Source organism: Triticum dicoccoides, chromosome 3B (assembly GCF_002162155.2).
Source record: "Triticum dicoccoides isolate Atlit2015 ecotype Zavitan chromosome 3B, WEW_v2.0, whole genome shotgun sequence".
NCBI lineage: Eukaryota > Viridiplantae > Streptophyta > Magnoliopsida > Poales > Poaceae > Triticum > Triticum dicoccoides.
In genome coordinates this window covers 411,263,098-411,271,429 of record NC_041385.1, presented here as the reverse complement: position 1 = coordinate 411,271,429, position 8,332 = coordinate 411,263,098, and the positions used below count along the sequence as shown (strand labels likewise).

The 8,332-nt window shown below is 43.2% G+C and overlaps 1 long non-coding RNA gene across 1 annotated transcript; it reads right to left on the bottom strand.

Moving 5' to 3' along the window:
* Positions 1-1,344: 1,344 nt before the first annotated feature.
* Positions 1,345-6,763, bottom strand: LOC119281322. Its single transcript, XR_005138377.1, has 9 exons — positions 6,394-6,763; positions 5,593-5,701; positions 5,158-5,228; positions 3,958-4,313; positions 3,779-3,845; positions 3,399-3,693; positions 3,225-3,317; positions 2,342-2,737; positions 1,345-1,493 (listed from the first exon to the last, which is right to left on the bottom strand). It is a non-coding gene; the product is annotated as an uncharacterized LOC119281322 (long non-coding RNA).
* Between the last annotated feature and the right edge of the window lie 1,569 nt (positions 6,764-8,332).

Genomic DNA, 8,332 nt, shown 5'->3' with positions numbered 1-8,332 from the left:
ACGGCGGCTTCTCACGGCTGTTAGCCGAACCCCTTGCAAGACGGCGGCGGCACAACGCAGTGCTGTGCGGACGAATGCGGCCAAGAGACGGCGGGTGGGGATGAAATCGGAGCCGAGAATGCATCGGCGACAGCCGGAGGCAGGCTACGACGATGACTGGTGGGTGCAGGTAGCGACTAGCGAGGGATGGATCGACGGTGGCCTGTTGCCCTTTCTCTCGTCCGCTCTCTCTGTTTCTCTGGAAGAACGAAGAAAAGGAAAGAGGAGAAATTGCTGGTGGACAGCGTTAAAAGGTTTGTATGTGTTACTGAATATAGCTGTTCTTGTCAAGGACTAGTTCAGGCACAACAGCTTAGACTATCCCCTCCGTTTATGTCCAGGCCTTCCTCTGCATTGCACTGCTCCTTGCTTTCACAAACATGACTTTACTTTGTATTCCTCACTGCTATTTGGTCGATTTTGAAGTTCCAGTTTTTCTGTCCTTGAACTTACCCAAATTTTTTCCTAGTAAAATGTGCACTCTCTTTTGGAAGCAGAGTGTATGAGCGTTCACATAGAGTAATTGAACTTTTGAGCACTTTTTCTATATAAACATCCTTTTTTCTAACCCTTGTTTATTAACTTCATGTGGAAGTGCCACATTTTCTTTCGCATGTGAAACTTTTTTGCCGTGCGGGTTTTGGACTTATCTGTCTTTCTAGTTTGAACTCACCCAACAATTTTTTTAACTGATGATAAAGCACATAGTGAACGTCTACACTTAGTGTATGTTTACTTGTACAACCACGGGAGTATACTATGTGAAAATTTATTATATAAACATTTATTCACAAAATACAAAGAAGTCCATAAAGAGTGAGTAGGGCATTTCGGTTCCCAGGCTCATCTGCATCCAGTTAGAAAAAAAATTCTCGAGTAATGCAATCTGTAGCAAATTTCCACGTTGAACTTTCCTAGTTCAGATCATCGAACTCTCCCAGCCGGCGATGCTTCTCTCAGGACGGAATCCAGTGGACGCTACACACGGAAAGCCCAGAGTGGCAATGTTAGTACTTCCCAAGGTGTTGCAACTGTACTCACTATGGCGATGTGTTTGTACTGCCCAAAAACATACGCAAGAGCACAAAGTAAACATTTTTTAAAACTTGTGCTCACAGGAATAGTGACAACACCTAAAGAGCATGTTATTTTCCTTGGATCCATTGACGGACTTCCTCAAATTCGTACCGATCAATGTTTTTAATTCAAACAAATTTTCCTTTCTTGCGCAAACATCTAACTATTATGTACACTTTCTTTAAGAAGTAGCAATCAAATCATCATAGACAGAAAATTTAAATTTGCAGTTAGTGCTATGTGTATGGATTCCATGTTTTGGACGTCCTCATTGTCTGCCTCATGTACTTCATCCTCAACCTGGCGGTGTCCTTCGTGCTAGTGATCCGCGGCGTCATAGTGAGCTAGTGACAGCGTCCGTCCAAACCTCTCTCGTGCTGCAGTACAGAGAGAAACAAAATAGTGAGAGAAAAGAGCAGTAGAGAGAAACTAATTAGAGGTGAGCTACAAAAACATTAAATTATTCTAATAAATTCCTATGGTCAGTAATATCCATAGTGAAGCTTGGCTCTATATAGTACTGATCAGTACTAGTATTGTGTAAGTAGTAATGATCAGTACTGCTACTTTTGTCTTACTAATAAGCACTCGTACTGATCTAGCTAACACAACTAATTTTTCATCTAGTGGACTTTTAACATTATACTAGAAAACGTGAGCTAGAAAATAAACAACTAGATTAGAATAGAAGCATTGGCTTATATTAGAAACGATGAGCTACAAAATAAACAACCAGATGTGAATTTGCAAGTCAGGTTTACTGTTTTTGAATTTGATGCATGTTGCACTATAGGACTGCTAGGGGTTTGCAAGTTGGACTTGAGTACTTTTAAATTGTTTGCATAGTTTAGTGCCGAAATCCTCACCACAAAAGAACACATTTGCATTACTAATTGCATATAGCAAAACTGAACTTTCTGCGTCTACTGTTGTTTTTACAGAGTGGACTTATGTTTTCTTATGTACTTGAACTGTTAAAGTTTTTGAAAATTACCACTATCACACTTGTTATACTTGAAAACCCTAGCCAGACTAGGCACCCCCCAAATCCCACACAACAAGGCATGTTATATGTATTTTTCACGAACGGATGATTGTTCACGTACTGAACTGAGAGCACCTAGTTTTTGTTTCAGGAATTAAAATAGACGTCCTGAGCACCCCGTTTCAGCAAATGTTTGTGCTATAATTCAACAATAAAGAATATAGATAAGCAAACACCTACTTTTATGGAGAATGTACCATTTTTGACGACCTTCATGTGACCAGCGGTGCCGGAGGTGATCTCGTGTCTCCTGCTGCTGCAGGTCGACGAGGAATAGGCGTGACAGTGAAAACAAAACCAGTGAACAGAGTGGGAGTAAGCGGTGGTCGACCGGCAGATGGAGCCCCACAACTCATGCACCTGCGTCCAGCGCCGACCGCCGCCAGCCCAGCCAAACTCCATGAGGTCCACCTGCGCCACATTGCCATCATCGTACTCCATCGGGATCTCCATGTACATTGCGTTCCACACCTCAACGTGGAAGCCCACCTTCAGCCAGGAACTTGCTTGGGAACCAACAGCTTGATCATAGACCACACTCGTCCTTGTGGGACTGCCACAAGCGTCGAGGTCGAACTGTTGCACAAAAGAAAATCAGGAACTCACGGGATGTAGGGTCGAAATGTTGCACAAAAATATGTTGTTTCTCTTTTTGCTCAGACATTCCCACAAACATACCAAGTACACAGGTTGAACTGATATCGTGCACAACACGAACTTGCTCGAGGGTAGGTTGGGAGCTACGAGTGGAGGAACACGTGGAGGTGAACTTCGACGCAGAGGCTACATAAAAAGAGGAAGGGGAAAGGCCAGACCTCACCAGTGCGTCGTTGAACGGCCTCTGTGTCACTGGTGAACAGACTGGTGCCGGCGGTGAACGGCTTGGGCGCCGCGGTGGCGCGAGGGTGGCCAGGGTGAGGGTGGTTCTTTTTCAAACTGGTCGTGGTTTGTTTTTTGAACTTATCTAGTTTTAAGATATGAACTTCCTAGCACAATTCTTTTTCGTCCATACAAGTTTACTAACCAAAATGACTGCAATACAGGGAGGAACGAAATTGTATACCAGGAGAAGTACATGCTCACGGAGCTCCTTCTAATCAGTGGCACTGACGGGGTGTTAGAGGATGGTCGTGAGCCTGCAAATCCAGTGAGGGAACTGAAACCAGCAGCAGCAGAGTACTTTGTCAAACCAGGATTGCGTATACAAGTTTGTTGAAATGGGGCGGTGAAGTCTCACTAGCAGTACTTCTCATGTAGTAATACATGGACTTGCTGTTAAATACACATGGACCTGCTATCTTTGCCACTTCTCTTGCACTTCTTAACCGTCTTTCGCTTCGCCTCTCCATCGGCCATCAGACCGTGAAGGGAACATGTGATCATGCTTGTCAAATATGTGCTTCAGGTGTAGAGCCATCCATGTCTCAATACAACTGATGTCCGGAGCTTCAAAAAACAAGAATGCGCAATGGACTTCACTGCCCTATCCAAGATTTTTGTTGCATTACCTCTTCTCCATCTTACTATCAGTTCTACACCTAAAGATAAGTCAGACAACTCCAAGCTTGCTTTCGCAACATTGGATTAGACACGTATGTTTTAGTGCTGATTAATAACCTGATGATTGAGCAGCTGATGGTTGGGGCTTTGCTTTCTTTTTCTTGCATGACAGTGGGTTTGGGCCCTGCAGAAGGACTACCAAAATGTTAATGTTGCCCACTAGATCATAACAAGCAAATATAGCCGTGCTCGTGCATATTACGAATATCTGAAAAAACAGTAGATGAAGATACAACCTTTGCTCTATTCGTCAAGCAATTTCAGCTAGTGGTCCGCAAGCAATTTCAGAACACCATGCATTTTTCAGCTAGTGAAACATGTGACGAAGAACTAAACTCAAAAAACAAGATTTTTGGAGATGGAAGAAGGCGTCGGACGTCAGGTGAACCTGCTACCCCTACTCCTGTGGACTGACGGCTCCGGTGAAGTGGAGCTGATGGAGGCGGGGTTCATGAGCAGCGGCTGGGTGCACCGGGATTTGGCCGCTATAGGGGATCCGCTACCCCTATTCCCGTGGACTGACGGCTTTGGTGAAGTGGAGCTGATGGAGGCGGGGTTCACGAGCAGCGGCTGGGCGCGCTAGGATTTGGCTCTGTAAAGATGAAGTGCAAATCACATTAACAGGAAATAAAATAGATGATAGTTTGTGTTTTCAGGAAATAAAATAGATGATAGTTAATTATGATGATATCGCAACATTTCTTCCCACAATAGAAATTTTATCTCCTGAATCTTAACAGAGTATAGCCCCAACCCTGTCAAAGCTTATGCAAACACTACAGTAGTACAACCACAAAGTATACAAATTATAAGGTGGACTTGTCGAGTTGGCTTCTCTGAACTTGTTTTTTTGGTCTGAACTATTCTGAGTTTTTATGTCAATATATAGTGGTCAGCATATTACAACGTTTAGCAACAACAAATTACAATACAAGATGAACTGAAAAAAGCATAAAAACCTACAAGGTGAACCTGAAAAAGCCTACGAGGGTAACTGAAAAAGGCCTACAAGGTGAACTGAAGGGTGCATCGATCTGGTGCGACATTGGGGGTTCGGAGGTGAATGGCCTATGGTTGCATCGTTGAACAGCCGATGGTGGCGGAGGTGAACGGCTTGGGCGTGCGGCCCCTAAATTAAATGGAGTTCTAACAATTATGAAGTAAAGAAAGCCATCCTTTTTTGGAGAAATTCTTGCACAGAGTATGCATTAAGGGCTCAGAGTTTTGCCCTCGATTCAACATCCATTCAACAGCTGCTTCTTGATGAGGAAAAGGCTTAAGCTTCATGCAAGGCATAATTACTCTGGGAGGTAATTATGTGTCTCGTTCACAGCAGTACTGTAAAAATAAACTATAGACAGTATGCATTTTGCCTAGCTAGAGTACAGTGCTAACGGTTGGCAACTCTTCTGAAATGCAGATGATTATAACTTCACCTGGTACCCGGTTGTGGAGAAGAGACTAGCACAGGCCGGCGACAGACTGGCGCTGATACTCAACTAGGTATCTGACAAGAAGAAGGCAGATGATATGCCATTATACGTATAGTAAAAGAGCTATACTTGTTCAAAAAGTATATATATACTCGCTGGAAAGTATTGTAGCTTCCGATGCCACGCTAGTTTGATCAGTTACCACTTCAGTAGGCTTACGCGTTCTGTAATAAGAATCACACAACCTTGGCACAACACTCAGAAATTCAATTGTTGTGAAGTTGTAATATAAACCCGCTATTAGTCTATTTGCTTGAACAAATGGCGCACCAAGTCAATTTTATTCATATATCTGAATCACACCATATGAGCCATCTAAACAGCAGGGGTCTGCCTACACGCAATCGGTCGTTAGTGATATTGACCTGTGGAACCCACCAGTTCCTTAGTGAGTGTGTGAGCGGCGTTCCTGATGGGGCAGAAGAGCAGGCACAGTGAAACCATGAGCGGCGTTCTGCCTGGTCTCGACGCCCTCATGGTACCTTGTCTGCATTGCCAGGCAGAACAAAAAAAACATGAACATCTACCTCATCAGTCCAAACACATACACCTGAAAGTGAAAAAATGGCCAACAGACGTTGCGGCGAAAAGTTCGACGGCAAGGAGATGGATCCAGGCAGAGGCGACTACAACGCAACTACAGGCAAGATCAAGGAACCAAACATAAATGATACATTTTTTTGAGGCACAAGAACGTCAAGGCAATGCACAATGCTACTGAATTCTAGTATTGCGGCAAGAGTATAGAGCCAGTATATAGTACTGAATGTGAGGTCTGACCTCCGGGAGCCAGTACAGTACTTATAACACACGTACTATAGAACTGCTACATGTTTGCAAGTTGGACCTGAGTATTTGTTAAATTTTTGCATAGTTTACTGCCGAGATCTTCACCTAAAAAGAACACATCTGCATTAGTACTTGCATAAGCAAAATTGAACTTTTCGCGTCTACTGTTGTTTTTGCGGAATGGACTTGTGTTTCTTATGTACTTGAATTGTTAAAGTTTTTTTATTTTTTCCACTGTCACACTTGCTATAATTGAACTTTTGTCAGACTAGGCATCTCCATTCACACAGAGAACGGTATCAAATTTCACTAATTTTTGGCAATATGACAGGAAATTTCACATACTAGGGAGCAGTAACATCACATGAGACAGAGAGAGCAGCAACCTACCATGTTTCTGGAAGAGAGGAGCCCACGAGCCGCGCTGACGGACAGAGGCCAGGGGACTGCCAGCTCAGTGAACAGTAGGCCCGACTGTTCAAGGGATGACGTGCGGCAGTTCGAGCTAGCGCGTCCGGCCGTTTGAGCTCGGGTGGGTGGTTGTCTGCTGCGTCCTGGAAACAAGCGGCGGTAGGGGATCCATGGGTGGCCGCACTAGGGTTAGAGGGGGCGACGCGCAGGGGTGAGAAGGGCGGCGCGACGGCGCGCAGGGGTGAAAGGGCGGCACGGCGGCACCCAGGGGTGAGAGGGGCGGCACTGCGGCGTGCTGCCCTGAGGGGGGGCGCCGCGGCGGCGCACTGGCTGAGAGGAGCAGCACAGCGGCGCGCGGGAGGGTTGTGAGGTTGGGCTGCGAAATTCATCGTCGGCCTCTATAAGGGACCGGGAGTAACAGAATAATACTCTGTTACTAGTAACAAAATAGCTCTGTCATATATATATATATATATATATATATATATATATATATATATATATATATATATATATATATATATATATATATATATATATATATATATATCAGGATCTTTCCAACACATAGTGCTTGCCAAAGGATAAAGTGTAAAAAGGAAAGATGAAGATCACCATGACTCTTGTATAAGGTAGAAGACAAAAAAAAATAGAAGATAGGCCCTTCGCAGAGGGAAGCGAAGGTTTTCATGTGATTTCATGGTTGGATGCACAAAATCTTAATGCTAAAGAATGTCACTTTATATTGCCACTTGTGATAGGGACCTTTATTATGCAGTCTGTCGCTTCTATTTCTTCCATATCACAAGCTCGTATAAAGCTTATTTTCTCCACACTAATAGATCATACATATTTAGAGAGCAATTTTTATTGCTTGCAACAATGACAACTTACTTTGAAGGATCTTACTCAATCCATAGGTAGATATGGTGGACTCTCATGGCAAAACTGAGTTTAAGGAAATTTGGAAGCACAAGTAGTATCTCTACTTGGTGCAAAGAATTTGGCTAGCATGAGGGGGAAAGGCAAGCTAAACATGTTGGATGATCCAGGACAATATACTTTATTTCGAATATAAGAAAACATAACACATTACATTGTCTTCCTTGTCCAACATCAACTTTTTAGCATGTCATGTTTCAATGAGTGCTCACAATCATAAAAGATGTCCAAGATAGTATATTTATATGTGAAAACTTCTCTTTCTTTATTACTTCCTATTAATTGCAACGATGACCAAAACTATGTTTGTCAACTCTCAACAACTTTTATTCATCAAACTCTTCATATGTGAAGTCATTACTCTCCATAAGATCAATATGATCTTTTTGTTTCTTTTTATTCTTTCTTTTATTCCCTCAAGATCATAGTAAGATAGCCAAACCCTCGACTCAAAACTAATCTTTATTATGTATAGGTCACGGACTCGATTACATAGATAGGGATCAACACAAAAACTCAAAGCTAGATAATACTAAACTTTATTCTACTAGGTTAAGATATAACCAAAAGGATTGAACTAAGAGAAACAGTAAAGATAAAAGTGTGATGGTGATACGATACCAGTGCACCTCCCCCAAGCTTGGCAGTTGCCAAGGGGAGTGCCCATACCCATGTGTTTATGTCTCTTTCTTCAGAGGTGGTGATGATGGAGTTGTTGATGATGTAGGCTTGTCTTCCATCTTCCAAGGCATAGGCTCACCATCATAGAAGGATGATCAAGTCTCCGGGATCCTCAAATCTGCAGCCAAACTCATCCTCTTGAATCTATATTCATACTCACAGTTTTGGTTTTGCAGGTCGTAGATCTGGGCTTGGACGTGCTCGATTTTCTCGTGAAGCTTGAAGATGGTCTCCCCAATGTTCTTGGCATCCAGCGTGTGGTTGTTGGTGAACTCCGCGATCATCATGTGGTTGG